Source organism: Schistocerca gregaria, chromosome 2 (genome assembly GCF_023897955.1).
Source record: "Schistocerca gregaria isolate iqSchGreg1 chromosome 2, iqSchGreg1.2, whole genome shotgun sequence".
Taxonomy (NCBI): domain Eukaryota; kingdom Metazoa; phylum Arthropoda; class Insecta; order Orthoptera; family Acrididae; genus Schistocerca; species Schistocerca gregaria.
This window is the reverse complement of record NC_064921.1, coordinates 1,019,487,823-1,019,503,442: the sequence shown is the minus strand read 5'-3', so window position 1 is coordinate 1,019,503,442 and position 15,620 is coordinate 1,019,487,823.

Genomic DNA, 15,620 nt, shown 5'->3' with positions numbered 1-15,620 from the left:
CGGGAATAGCAGCTTTTACATTATTGCTCAGAACGCAAGCAATTATGGCAGTCGCCGTAATTTTCGCGCGATGCCACATTTCGCGACAAAATACTCTTGTTAGTTACTGTCATATATCTAGTCTCATAACAATACATAAAACTACATAAAATAACTACAATAATTTTGACATGCAAGGAGAATTAGTCCTAATGAGAGGAAGAAGTTTATATTTACTGGTGTTTCAACAATGACTACCAGGCAACTTTTAATTCACTGATTGTAATTTTATTTTCGTTAGCAGAAAGCAAACAAACTAAACAAAGAATTTAATTAAATAGAGTCTGTAATTCTTATACTTTTAATAGAGGAAGAAAGTTTCTAGGTCAGGGGATAGCGTTCAGTGAAATCCCTTAACTTTTTGTTACATACAAAGCGTTACGTTAGGCAGCACGATGTCGGCGGGTTACGATGATGAGAGCAGGACACAGGCAGTTCCGCTGGTTGATCTTCTCCGGCGAAACGCAAATAAAGATCCGGGACAACTGTATCATTAACCCCGTGGTGATTAACAAACCACAAGACTCCAGTATACGAACGTTGTTGACATGTCCTCTCTTTCAAAGTACATGACGTAAACATCGTTCGTTTTACACTTTATGCACTATCCGTGACGCTATTGTCCATAATTACACGGTTCTTTACATTCATATAATCTTAGCCACAAATACACAGTTCATAGAATTGTTCATGTATGTGAAGTACACCGTAAACAATGTCCACTCTGTCTTCGCACTTCAAACTTCGACAACGTCACTGAAAGCCATTTATATTGCACAGTTAATTAGTCTTGCTCTTAAAGTTCGCTGGTGATGGCATTACATACCGCAGTGGTAAGGAGAATTAACAATCTGATAGTTCGGTATCACTGTCCATACAATTACGTATGCTTTTCATGGAACACAGTACTATTTTTTCCCCCGCACGCTTCACAGACACGCCATCCACCATCCCCTCTACTACACAACAACCTTTCGACTCTCGATATCACTATCGCTGTCTCCTGGCTATTGATGTTATATCGTGATCGTAAATTACATAAACCTTTGTAAATGTTATTGACTGCATTCTTCACAATAAATAATATTCCAAAAGAGAACTTTAGAAATTCTACCACAAGTACAAAGCAAGAAACATATTTATCCATTGGCAAACGAAATAATCACAATTACATCTTTACATTTAAAAACCACAGTAGAATGTTACATAATCACAATTAGAAATGCCCATATGAACAAGAGAAAAAGAATAGATATCCAAAGAAAATCACGAAAAAAAAATTTTCTGTCGTCATTAGCATTGCCTTCACATATGCCCCCTATTTTATCATGAGATGTTCCCAGGAACCTCTCAAGATAAAATGTCATTGACCTATGTGAGACAACCAACATCATAAGCTAGGTCACGTCATGGGTATATATTGCCCTAAAGTATTCAAACTTCTATTCAGACTATTTGACATGAATAACTGGATACATCAAATAACAGTACAAATAAACTTAACAACAATGAAACAGCATTTTACACAATTCTTTGAGAATGCTGACATAAAGCAAGCAGATCAAATTAACAAATGAATATTTCATATAGTAAAGACTAAAACTAAGACAGGTGTTAGTTACAGCACAAACAGAATTCTAGGATGAACAAATAATTACAGTAAAGCTATACAATTCTGCTGCAGACAAATCATGCTAGATTCTTGACAGTTGTATATACTACATATCATCACACACACTGGAGTGTCTTTCGAAGAATTTGTAAGCAAAGCCACAGTCTACTATAACAACTCACATTTCATTGCTTGAATCTGATAACTACGTGACTCTTCACATCTTCAAACATGTAAAAAAAAACCTATCTGGTTTCAAAAAGAAATTTGTATAATGGTATACAAGAAATTATTCTTAAACCACTTATTATTTACAGTTCATAATCAAATCTTTACACTGTTTACACTGAAATTTATTTCCTCTGAAAACTTCAAATGGGCAAATGTATCAGTGTTTTGTTCTTGCCTTATATGATTTAAATCAACCACATTATTAAGGGCAAATTTCTTTTTGGAGTTGGTATAAATCAGATAGAATGCATTCGGGTGGAGTATACCAGCCACCTCAAATGGTCCTTTGTATACATCAAAAAATTTAGAAATCTTACTATTTATCTCTTTTGACTTCTCATATGTCTTGACCAAAACCAAATCTCCTATCCGTATATCAATACCCTTCACCTTATCAAAATGTCTTTTTTTTCTTTCCAACAGTTTCTTCTCTACCAGTTCTCTTACTCTTTTCTTCTTTTCACCCCAACTCAATTCCTCTTTGGCGGGGAAAGATAAATTTTCCTCCACCAGACTTTTTTGACTCTTACCTTTCATAATCTCCTGAGGAGTAAACTCCGTTACCTCATGATCAACAGTATTCATTACTTCCTCAATGTCTCCTATTATGTCTCCCATGAACTGTGGTTACTGCTACAAGAAGTACGGGAGAATCTGCCAATCTCCCTCATATAATTTTCTACTGGATTCCCTTGCAGATGATACGTTGATGTGTAAATTACTGTAACTCCTTGATTGGTAAGGCCTTCTTTCCACTTCTTACACGCAAACTGTGATCCATTGTCAGATAATATGGCCTTAGGTTTCCCAATCTTCACAAAATAATCACCTGCCAATTTACTCAAAACGGCTTTTCCAGTAGCTCTACATAGCGGATAAAGTTTTATAAATTTAGAAAACACCTCCAAAACTACAAAAATGTATGCAAAACCTCCCTTGGTTTTTGGTAACTTACCATAAAGATCAACTGATAACAGTTCCATTACATCATTCGGTTTAATGTTTTGCATAGGGAGCCTACATGTTTGGTTAGTAACTTTGGCTCTTTGACATTTGTCACATGTTTAATACGGTTATTCACTCTCTTTACCATGTTGTCAAAAGATACACATTACCTCAATTTCTGTATACACTTCTTAGCACCAACGTGTCCAAAACTCAAATGAATATAGTCTATTATCTCATCTATATATCCATGGGGCCAACATACTTTCCAATCTTCTGAATTTTCATCAGTTCGTCCAAACAACACTCCATCATGTATTTTGTAATACTTTGGCAACTTATTGTTACTATCTTTCCTTTCCAGTTCACACTTCACCATTTTCCACACTTCATCCTGATTCTGATACCTTCTCATGTTTTTTGAAATACCTTCAATTTTTCCTCTTCTTGGACACCTTTTATATAAAACAACTTTACATGCTCTTCATCAACATCATACTCTGTATCATTACCTTCACTCAATAGTAACTTGGATAAAGCATCTGCTACTTTGTTCGGTGTACCTTTAATATACTTTATCTCAAAAGCAAACTGTTGTAAGAACAAAGTCCATCTTGTTAACCATCTATGAACCAGCCGAAACTTTTTGAAAAATATAAGGGCGCTGTGATCAGTATATATGATAGTTTTATTCCCCCATACGTAATCTCTGAACTTTTGAAATCCCCAAACTATTGCCAATGCTTCACACTCAGTCACAGTGTAATTTCTATCATACCTGGTCAATGACCTACTTGCAAAGGCTATGGTCCTATGATCTTCATTTTCCTCATCCCCAAAATTTTGAAACAATTCCACTCCAATACTGTACCCACTCGAATCAGTCCCCAAACAGAATGGCTTACTATGATCCGAATGGTGTAAAATCTTTTCCACTTTCGAAGCTTCCTTAAGTTCATTAAATGCTTTCTGACACTCTGCTGTCCAAACGTAATTCACTTTAGGACTCAATAATTTGTTCAGACATGGGACATTAAAAGCTTGCCCTGGCACAAAATTCCGGTAAAAATTACACATACCCAAAAATGATTTCAACTCTTTTTTATTTCTTGGGGATGGACACTCTTTGATTTCTTTCATTTTGTCTGGATCCATTGTAATACCAGTAGTTGACAAAATCCTACCCAAAAACTTTATCTCTTTGTGAACAAATTCACACTTTTTGAGTCTCAGGGCCATGCCCCCTTTCCTTCAGGCATGAAACAACTCATTTAATAAACAACAATGTTCTTCCCATAACTAAGTGGCAACTAATAGGTCATCCACATATATTTTCATTTTTGAACTCAGCTCTGGTCCTAATACTTGATCCAGGGCTCGTATAAAAACAGGTACACTAATATTAAGCCCGAATGGGACGACAGTGTATTGATAACACTTCCCGTTTACCAAAAATGCTGTATACTTCCTATATTGCTTAGCAAGTGGAACCTGCCAGTATCTGCAGGTCAAATCGAGACTACTAAGATAGTTTACTTTGTGATACCTCTGTAACATCCCCTCCATACTCTATGGCCTATCAGTTTCTCTCCTTACTACTTTGTTTAATATCCTGGCATCAATAACTAGTCTCACACTACCATCTTTCTTGCCCACAATGACCAGAGGTGAATTATATTCACTCTTCCGTCGCTCTATAACACCACAATTCAAGATCCTCTCAATTTCTTTATTTACCTCCTCCCTCTGTGCAAATTGTATGGAATAAGTTTTTTTCGAAAAAGGTTCATGTCGTTTGATATCCAGCTTACATTCATAATTCTTTACTCTTCCTGGCCTGTCAGAAAAAACTTCCCTATTCATCCACAAAACTTCTCTCAGTTCTTCTTTCTGGCACTCATTTAACAATTCAACTTTAGACATTTGGTTCTTCAATTCGTCCATAAGTCCACTTGTATCCTCCTCACTCCTATACTCCAAGTTCAGCGTATCATCACCCAAATTAGTTACTAGAGGCATCATTTTCACTTTTAAATACCCTAAAAATCGGTCCTTATCTATCACCAATTCATCAAACTTCACACTGATCCTTGACCCATCACCCTCAAAATTAACAAAACTCTCTCCACAATTTATCTCTGCCTTGCACTCTGTCAACAAATCCATGCCCAATATAATATTTGCTGTTAACCCAGGTACTACAAAAAAATTATGCACTAAACCTATGCCCCCAATCTCAAATTCCAAAATTATTTGGTGTTTAATTACCTTGCTTAATTTCCCTGTAGCACCCACTATCTTCAAACCTACTACTGGCACATTCATCACTTCATTATGCTCCTTTATGTAATTAAATAAACTTTCTTCAATAGTACTAATTTTACTGCCTGTATCCAAAAGAGCTTTTTCTTCCCTACCATACATTCGAATTCTCACAAAAGGTTGCTTAATCCTATCACCATCATCACTACTTTATTCACATAACAAATCCTGCTCAATTTCATCATGAGCCTAGTCATCACAATTCAACTTTGAACTTTCCTTTCCTTCTAAACATTTCTGAAGAGCACAAACACCTACTTCCTCCTCATCATTAGCTGCTATTCCTACATCTCTGTGAATAACAAAAACATTGACATCTTCTTCATTACTTACTTTCTCTTTATGGTTCAAGGCATGTGTATTCATCACCCCTCCATTGACCACAGAAATTGACCTTTCTCTTGGCTTAGCATCTATCCTTAAATCATCACATGCATGGAAAGCACCCCAGTCACTACTTTGTTTCTCTCCTCCCATACTGCAACAATTACTCATACTCTTTCATTATTACCACTTGCATTTTGAAATAATTTCTTTTCATTTATCCCTCCCTTTGACTGCCTTTCATATTCTTTGCCTCCCTCATACATCTGGGAAAATCTCTCCATACATGAGTCCCCCAATTCCTTACCACCTTCACCATTAACCTCAGGTACAATTTCTTCCATCACCAGACCATGATGACTACACACCCTATCACCATTATCATTACTAATACTATTACCCATCACTGTATCCCTTACATTACCATGGTGATTTGAAAATTCAATAGGCCCTAACCTTTGACCCGCCCCAGCATGGGCCTTCACTGTAGCGTGGTCCCGTTTCCCTCTCGTGATTCCCCTACTGTCCGATAACCTTGGCTATTTCCTCTAAATGCTCCTCGGCCTCTTCCCCTACCTCTAACATTTACTTGGTTCATTCTCCCTATTCTATCCTGATTATCATAATGACCATCCACATGTCTATTTTCATTAAATGAACAGCCCACTTGCCACCTATTCACATCCGTCACTCTGTTCAGAAAGTCTTTGATAGTGCTAAAATTTCCTATCAACCCACATCTTCTATTAACAGGCAACTTCCCTATCAATACTTCTATAGTATCCTTGTCACTTCATGGGATGTCCAAATGTTTTAGTTTACTTATCCATTTCTCACAATATTCTCTCATATTCTCCCTACTACTCCTATCATACCATGGGGCCTTCTTAAAAGCTTCTATGACATCACTTTGTTTTTCTTTCGACCAGTATTCTTTCAAAAACGCTGACGCAAAATCCTTAAATGTTTCATATTTTTCTGGTGCATCAGCTCCCCAATCTAAACTTTCCCCTTTTAAACAAGCACTCGCCCTCCTTAGTTTGTCCTTTTCCGTCCAATCTGTAGTAAACTGACTTCTCAAACTATTCACAAAAGACACGGGATGTACATCTCCACTAGGATCAAAAACTATAATACTGAAACTACTACCATCCCTTATCTGCGCTATTACTGGTGATGCAGTAAACTGCTTACCCTGTACTGTCTTTTCTAAACTCCCTAGCCTATTCTCGATCTTAGCAGTGGTCTCTTTAATATCTTCCACTTCTAGCTTAGTCTCTTGTCTATATTCACGGAACATTCCTTTGCAATAATCTTTAATTTCATCCGTCCCCTTCATCATTCAGTATCCTGGGTTTTAATGTTTTTATACAAGCATTCTACACTTTCCTTTATGATGTTTTCAAACTTCTCTTGCTTCTTATTTAACTCAAACTCTGTCTCTTTCAAAGTCTCTTTAACGTCATCTTTAAACTTCTCAAAATCTTTATCAACCTCTGACTTAAAGCCCAAGATTTTCTTTTCCAACCCATCTTCCATTTCCTGTTTAAATCCCCTCAGACGTTTTTCAAACTTTTCGTCTAGCGTTTCTATTTCTTCACCCATTTTTTCCTGTGATTTGCTGACAGCTTCTAGCTTTCCACTCACTTTTGTTTTCATTCCTTCCAGTTTCGTCAAGAGCAATGCAAACATACTTTCCACTCCTCCCTTGTCATCTGCTTCTCTTCTGACAACTGGTGCCACTTTAATGTCTAATCCTTTATCTACCTTTTCCATAACAAACTCTTCTTCTTTATTTTTTTCTTGCTCACTTTCCCACACCTTGAAACTAGCTACACGCTCATCTTCTTTGATTGTCAATTTGTCTACGAGAGGTAACCCACACAAAACAAAACAATACAATTTTCACTCTTCCAAATTCAAACATAGATCCTAAGATTGACAGGTTCGAAAAGATAGTATTACTAAAACACTGTCCTGTCACAGGCCACCCCAGCTGGCCATGGTCTATCAGAAATGTCACTTCATGCACTAATTAAAAAACGGTTTTCTTGAGATACAATGTTCAGCATTAAGGAAATAGTTCATCAGAAACTTCAACTACTAGCTGGTCCTGAGCTGTGCTGTTAACTGCTGTAACTGAGGTCTCGAACTGTCCAGAGCTCTTACTAGCTCGACACTGTATTGACCCCAGCATGAGTGTGTTGCTGTGCTGAGAGAGGAGGTGGGTGCTACACATCGCTGCTGTTTGCAGTGAGTCCTTGATACTGTCTGTGGTACTGATTAATGTTGCCAGCATTGGTGTGCAATGCGATCTCTGTACGACACCACAACAACAAAATATAACATTAATAAGAGGTAACAGTTGTTATAAAAGGTAGTAAAAACATTTAGCAATATTGAGATAAGGTAAATACCATCACTGACAATAAATTATATTGACAAACAAAAATACGAAACGTTAACCATGGCAAGCAGCAATAAGCTAATGTTCAGTGCCAATTTTCCGGTGAGACCAAAGAGATAATTTTAGCACAAATTTCTTGCCGAATAATTTCAGATGTGATCGTCGTGGAGTAACAGTTTTTTCATAGCCCTCGATGTCGTGTGCAAAAATTCATCCACTTAGGCTAACTTCCTCCTTGAAAGGATTATCGGAGTTACCAGACAGGCTCCGACTGCAGGAAGCGCTCCGCAAGTAGAAGGGGCCAAACAGATGTTTCTCACTTGACCGCAACGTGGAATCATTCGACAATGTAGCAGCTCTAGAACATTACCAGTGAAAATATCCCACTCACTTAAATACACGACTGACCCATGAGTGCGACCAATGCTCTTAGAGGGCTGCATGAGATGTGGGACATAGGGAAAGGCAGGATTCGGTGTGGACGTAGCTGCACTCAGTTTTTTTAAAAGCACATGCACATACATTTGAACACAAATTGCAAATAAGGCTGATAATAAGGAACAATTATCAAATTTGACTGTTAAGACACAATTTCTGATAAAAAATTTCTTAAGCAAGTTGCAGTCACGCCTGAAGCCCTTACTGACAAGAAATTCAAATTATTTGCCAGGTGCAGGCCCCAATAGCAATAACTCAAAAAACAATTTGACGGCTGAAGCCCTAGATAGACAGTGCCCCAAGGATCGACCTGGGAAAGTAGCTCGAATTCGTAAACGATGAGACAGGCAGCCAAGAGTTGTATTGACTTAACCCGATGGCAACTAAAACTAGTGACAGTTTAAACGCAGGCCAACACTTGTAAGTAGGCTGTTTAGGTTTTCTTATTGGTAACGCCACGCAGCGCTCTGTATGAAAATCACTGGCTGTGCCCGTCTGCTGTCTGTGGCTGGTTTTCATTATTGTCTGCCATTGTAGTGTTGGGCAGTTGGCTGTTAACAGCGCGTAGCGTTGCGCAGTTGGAGGTGAGCCGCCAGCAGTGGTGGATGTGGGGAAGTGAGATGGCGGATTTTTGTGAGCGGGTGATCTGGACGTGTGTCCGTCAGAAACAGTACATTTGTAAGAAGGGATGTCATGAACTGTTATATATATTATGACTTTTGAACAGTATTAAGGTAAATACATTGTTTGTTCTCTATAAAAATCTTTCATTTGGTAACTATGCCTATCAGTAGTTAGTGCCTTCAGTAGTTTGAATCTTTTATTTAGCTAGCACTATTAGCGCTCGCTGTATCGCAGTAGTTTGAGTAACGAAGATTTTTGTGGGGAAAGTGATTTGTGAAACGTATAGGTTAATTTAGTCAGGGCCGTTCTTTTGTAGGGAATTTTGAAAGTCAGATTGCGTTGCGCTAAGAATATTCTGTGTCAGTTTAAGCACAGTCATGTATAATTGTTCAAAGGGGACGTTTCACACTCTTGCAACAACTGCCTAACGTCTGATAACCAACGCAACGACGGAATAACCAAAGCAGGGCGGAACCGGCGGACAGCACTGCGTCTTCAGAATCCACTGTTCAGAACTTCCAAAAGCAGGAGGAACCACTACGACCAAAGTAGTCCAAAAGAAACAAATATCCGAACCACAATCAAGGAGGCTGTCGAACTCCACGCCTTACTGGACAGCAGCGGCAAAGCGAGGAAAGGCACAGTGTCGCGAAAATATGCGCTGACCTCCAGGGCAGGTTACTGGGGCGTTAGCAGCCACTAGGCAGAAAAATACCGCTGCTTGAAGTACATCCATAAACACAAGGAATTCAATTATTAATTATAAAAATTGGAGGAAGGCTAATTAATTTCGCCAGCTCCAAACACTCCACTCGTTGCTCTTCATCTCAGAGACCCTGCGAGCAGCAACGTGCGAACAAACGGCGCGATCTCAAAGTAGTGGCGGTTTCACTACTGGGTTAATGTTCACTCAACTCAAACGTCCTGGGTCTGGTGGAGAGCAAGGTTGTCGCCCTCGCAATCCTCAATCTGGCAGTGCCTGTGTGCCGCCAGCGGTCCAGGCACGTCCTTAACGCTGACAGACCTCACTGCTGCTCTGTCCCAACCGGACTACCCGACACACACTGATCTGGAAAACACTTGACGCCCTTCCAAAGGTAGTACAAGGGAACTGCTGCTGCCACTCACGGACAGACCACAATAGCAAATGTAGTGGCGCCAGTAATAACGAGAAGATAACGAGACGCCACTATCCCTGTTACACGATGCCAACCTACCAATGGCACCAACGCGAGCCGCAACACGGCTCACTAGGTCCCTTGGAAATTTGAAAAAAAAATATTTTTAGGCATAAGATGTCTGCTAATGTCTACTTTATTGTAGTGTTCATCCCAAGTTCGCCAGAAACTACGTTATCAAGGTATAAAGAGATTTGTGAAGAACTGTCTCCGAAAAGCGTTCAAAGCGGCCAATATGACAGCAAGTAATTTCAACGACACTCAAACAGGCATTATTGAAATTATAAGCGTGCTCGCATTTGTGATCGGACAATTCTGTTTTAACTTCTACAGAAAAAAGGGCGAGAAGCGAATCGAGCGAGCAGAGCAGCGGATTGCAGAAGCTGCCAGAGATACGCAGGACCTCCTTGGCCATGAGAGCAGATGGTGGACCTCCTTTTGGATCTGGAAGGATTTCCTTATGGTCCGTGAAACGCTGAGTAGAGGTATGTTTAACATAACTATAGAAAATGTAACATCAAATTTTAAACACGTTTTTCTCGAAACTTTATTTGTCAAATTGACAGGAAACGTGACGTGAGAACGGTAAAGATGATTTTGATCGCAATTTGATGCTGATATTCTAAATTTAATTGTCTATCAGCGTACTTGTTTGGTTTGGGATATCCTCAAAAGAATGTTTTCAGTACATCCTCTGTCTCGAGTTTGCGGGTGAAGAAAAAGACATTTGTTTCAACACGTTGCCATATTGTTAGAATTTAATATTTTTCCATTATCATATATACGCTGACAGAAAACATACTTATAATGATGTTGTAACAAGTAAGTCCTCGGTCACAAATATTAAGTCAAAATTAACCTGGTTTCGACACTACTATGAGCGTCGTCTTCAGAATTAGACTAACTGTACTAAAACATTAGGTATATAGTACATTCATAAAATTAAAGTTTGTACTGACTCGAATAGATGCAGTACTTACAAGTCTCAAAAACTAACCATCTTCTCTAGATTTGATTGTCATCCTAAATAGTAGCAGAACTTAGAACCGGAATCAGATGATTTATCGTAATATTGACCGACTCAGACAGGGCTTCACTGTCTAGATGGAAGAAAAATCTTGTAGAGAACCTTCTATTTAAGTTTGATACTGTTGTGTTCAGTGTTATTTCTGATAGTCAGGATATAATAAGTTATCTTGACAACTGTCCTGAAATTGTCATGTCACAATCTATGTAAACCCGTGTGCTTCTTTAACAACAATACAGGAATTAAATTTTGTACAGCTAAACACTGATGTGCTCTGTCATAGCATGAACTTCCACTCCTAACCCCGAATAATTTATTCTAGTGACGCTAGCACACTCACAGGGTGTTTTTGTTGATGTTTGACGAATGTGAAAAGAAGTGGAGTGTCAGATCTTCTTTGGATGTCCTCTTTCTCATTTATCAATTCTTTCTGGTACAGGTCCTAGGCTTAAGTGGAATATTGAAGTATCGATCGAAAGAGGTTTTATAAGCCATGTCCATCGTGAGCGGACTACATTTTCTGAGAATTCTCACAGTTAACGCTCAATCAGGCATCTACTTTTCCACAATTAATTTTATGTGGTCATTCCACTTTCAATCGCTCCATAAGCACTCTCTCAGATTGATGAGAGTCGAACTCCTCCTGATGAGATACATTCTGATCTATTCCATTTTATTAAAAACTATATTCCGTAACCATAATGGCAATGACAATTTTCCAGTTGTGCCTGTTAATGGGAGTATGGTTCGCAGCATAGAGCTCACACTAACGTATTTGCAGTTTATAGAAAAACAGCTCCCGGCTCTACCCTTCATTGTAGTTTACATGGTATAGCGCTGTTTTCGACTTGAATTACAAATTTTCGTTTTCAGTGTTTCTAAACGAAGTCCTGTTAGGAAAGTTCCTCGCAGATTGAAACTGTTTGCTGAACTGTGGCTCGCACTTGGAATCTTTCAGGGGTAAGTGCTCCACTGATTGAGCTACCCAAGTACGATCCAAGACCCTTCCAACGCCCATACGTCACCTTTTAAGGCGTTATCCCATTCGCAGTGAAAAAGAAATGAGTCAGCAGCATTGAAGCTTAATGTTTCAGATGTTTGTATTCGATAAACGTGAAGATAATTTACCTGGGTAAAATCAGGAAGTGTGCTACAGGAGCTCATGCGTGCTGAGCATATGTTTAAAAAGGATGCAAGCGCGTCATTTTGGTCATATTTTCATACAGTAAGTTATCTCGCCATTTTTCTTACAGACTGAAATTTAAAATTGTGTATCTTACGTAATTTAGAATTTACGATATTTATATTATCTTATAGCTGCCCATGTTTTAAATGAGAAGAGACTACATCCTTTTTTTGGTCATCAGTCTACTGACTGGTTTGATGCGGCCCGCCACGAATTCCTTTCCTGTGCTAACCTCTTCATCTCAGAGTAGCACTTGCAACTTACGTCCTCAATTATTTGCTTGACGTATTCCAATCTCTGTCTTCCTCTACAGTTTTTGCCCTCTACAGCTCCCTCTAGTACCATGGAAGTCATTCCTCATGTCTTAGCAGATGTCCTATCATCCTGTCCCTTCTCTTATCAGTGTTTTCCACATATTCCTTTCCTCTCCCATTCTGCGTAGAACCTCCTCATTCCTTACCTTATCAGTCCACCTAATTTTCAACATTCGTCTATATCACCCATCTCAAATGGAATATGGATGAAGTCACGAGGGGGGAGGTAGGCACTGCATTTAGTCCATACACAGGCGCACTCTCGGGGAAAATCGCCCGCATTCTAAAGAAACACCGGGTTGGAACTGTGTTTTGTCCTCCGAATAAAACTCGTGCACTGGTGGGGAGCGCCAAAGATGACCTCGGTTTGAGGAAAGCCGGCGTGTACCAGATTACGTGTCAATGTGGCAAGTCGTATATTGGTCAGACGAATCGTACCGTCGAGGATCGATGCCGTGAACACCAGAGGCACACTCGACTGATGTATCCGAGCAAGTCGGCGGTCGCTGAACATTGTTTGTCGGAAAATCACGCTATGGAGTATGACCGCACGAGGATTCTGGTACAGACGTCGAGATACTGGGACAGCGTTGTTAGAGAGGCTATCGAAATTCGCACCAATGACGACCTCATAAACCGTGACTGTGGCTATAATCTTAGCAAGGCTTGGGAACCAGCGATTGGGTTAATCAAGAGTAAATCGAGCAAACGCATAGTAGTGACGACCACGGCGGACAGAGCCATCACACCGACGTCATCTCAGACGCCGTCGCAATCTGTTCCACCGCGCTACCGGGCGCGGGGCGCGGACGGCGGAGGGAGCGCGCCGCGGGCGGAGGGTATTTAAATCGGCCGCCGCCGCGACCGAACCCAGTTCCTCCTGAGCAGCCATAGCGTACGGATCTCCGTGCCGGCGCGTTCACAGGAGCTCAGTCCGTCAGTTCACCTGATGATGGCGACATGTTTGATCGCCGAAATATTGTGCCCGTTGGACACTATAGGCCGGCAGTACACCCGTGGATATTTTGATTATCAAATACGCCGGGAGAAACTCAAGAATCACAACATCTCAAATGCTTCGATTCTCTTCTGATCCGGTTTTCCCACAGTCCATGTTTCACTAACATACAATGCTGTATTCCAGACGTACATCCTCAGTAATTTCTTCCTCGAATAAATGTCAGTATTTGATATTAGTAGACTTCTCTTGGCCAGAAATGCCTTTTTTGCCATAGCGAGTCTGCTTTTGATGTCCTCCTTGCTCCGTCCGTCATTGGTTATTTTACTGCCTAGGTAGCAGAATTCCTTAACTTCATTGATTTCGTGACCATCAATCCTGATGTTAAGTTTCTCGGTGTTCTCATTTCTACCACTTCTCATTACCTTCGACTTTCTCCGATTTACTCTCAAACCATACTGTGTACTCATTAGACTGTTCATTCCGTTCAGCAGATCATTTAATTCTTCTTCACTTTCACTCAGGATAGCAATGTCATCAGCGAATCGAATCATTGATATCCTTTCACCTTGTATTTTAATTCCACTCCTGAACCTTTCTTTTATTTCCACCATTGCTTCCTCGATGTACATATTGAGGAGTAGGAGCGAAAGGCTACAGCCTTGTCTTACTCCCTTCTTAATACGAGCACTTCGTTCTTGACCGTCCACTCTTATTATACCCTCTTGGTTGTTGTACATATTGTATATGACCCGTCTCTCCCTATGGCTTACCCCAACTTTTTTCAGAATCTTGAACAGCTTGCACCATTTTATATTGTCGAACCCTTTTTCCAGGTCGACAAATCCTATGAACGTGTTTTGATTTTTCTTTAGCCTTGCTTCCATTATTAGCCGTAACGTCCGAATTGCCTCTCTCGTGGCTTTACTTTTCCTAAAGCCAAACTGATCGTCACCTAGCGCATTTTCAATTTTCTTTTCCATTCTTCTGTATATTATTCTTGTAAGAAGCTTCGATGCATGAGCTGTTAAGCTGATTGTGCGATAATTCTCGCACTTGTCAGCTCTTGCCGCCTTCGGAATTGTGTGGATGATGCTTTTCCGAAAGTCAGATGGTATGTCGCCAGACTCATATATTCTACACACCAACGTGAATAGTTGTTTTGTTGCCACTTCCCCTTATGATTTTAGCAATTCTGATGGAATGTTATCTATCCCTTCTGCCTTATTTGACCGTAAGTCCTCCAAAGCTCTTTTCAATTCCGATTCTAATACTGGATCCCCAATCTCTTCTAAATCGACTCCTGTTTCTTCTTCTATCACATCAGACAAATCTTCACCCTCATAGAGGCTTTCAATGTATTCTTTCCACCTATCTGCTCTCTCCTCTGCATTTAACAGTGGAATTCCCGTTGCACTCTTAATGTTACCACCGTTGCTTTTAATGTCACCAAAGGTTGTTTTGACTTTCCTGTATGCTGAGTCTGTCCTTCCGACAATCATATATTTTTTGATGTCTTCACATTTTTCCTGCAGCCATTTCGTCTTAGCTTCCCTGCACTTCCTATTTATTTCATTCCTCAGCGACTTGTATTTCTGTATTCCTGATTTTCCCGGAACATGTTTGTACTTCCTCCTTTCATCAATCAACTGAAGTATTTCTTCTGTTACCCATGGGTTCTTCGCAGCTACCTTCTTTGTACCTATGTTTTCCTTCCCAACTTCTGTGATGGCCCTTTTTAGGGACGTCCGTTTTTCTTCAACTGTGTTGCCTACTGCGCTATTCCTTATTGCTGTATCTATAGCGTTAGAGAACTTCAAACGTATCTCGTCATTCCTTAGAACTTCCGTATCCCACTTCTTAGCGTATTGATTCTTCCTGACTAATGTCTTGAACTTCAGCCTACTCTTCATCACTACTATATTGTGATCTGAGTCTATATCTGCTCCTGGGTACGCCTTACAATCCAGTATCTGATTTCGGAATCTCTGTCTGACCACAATGTAATCTAATTG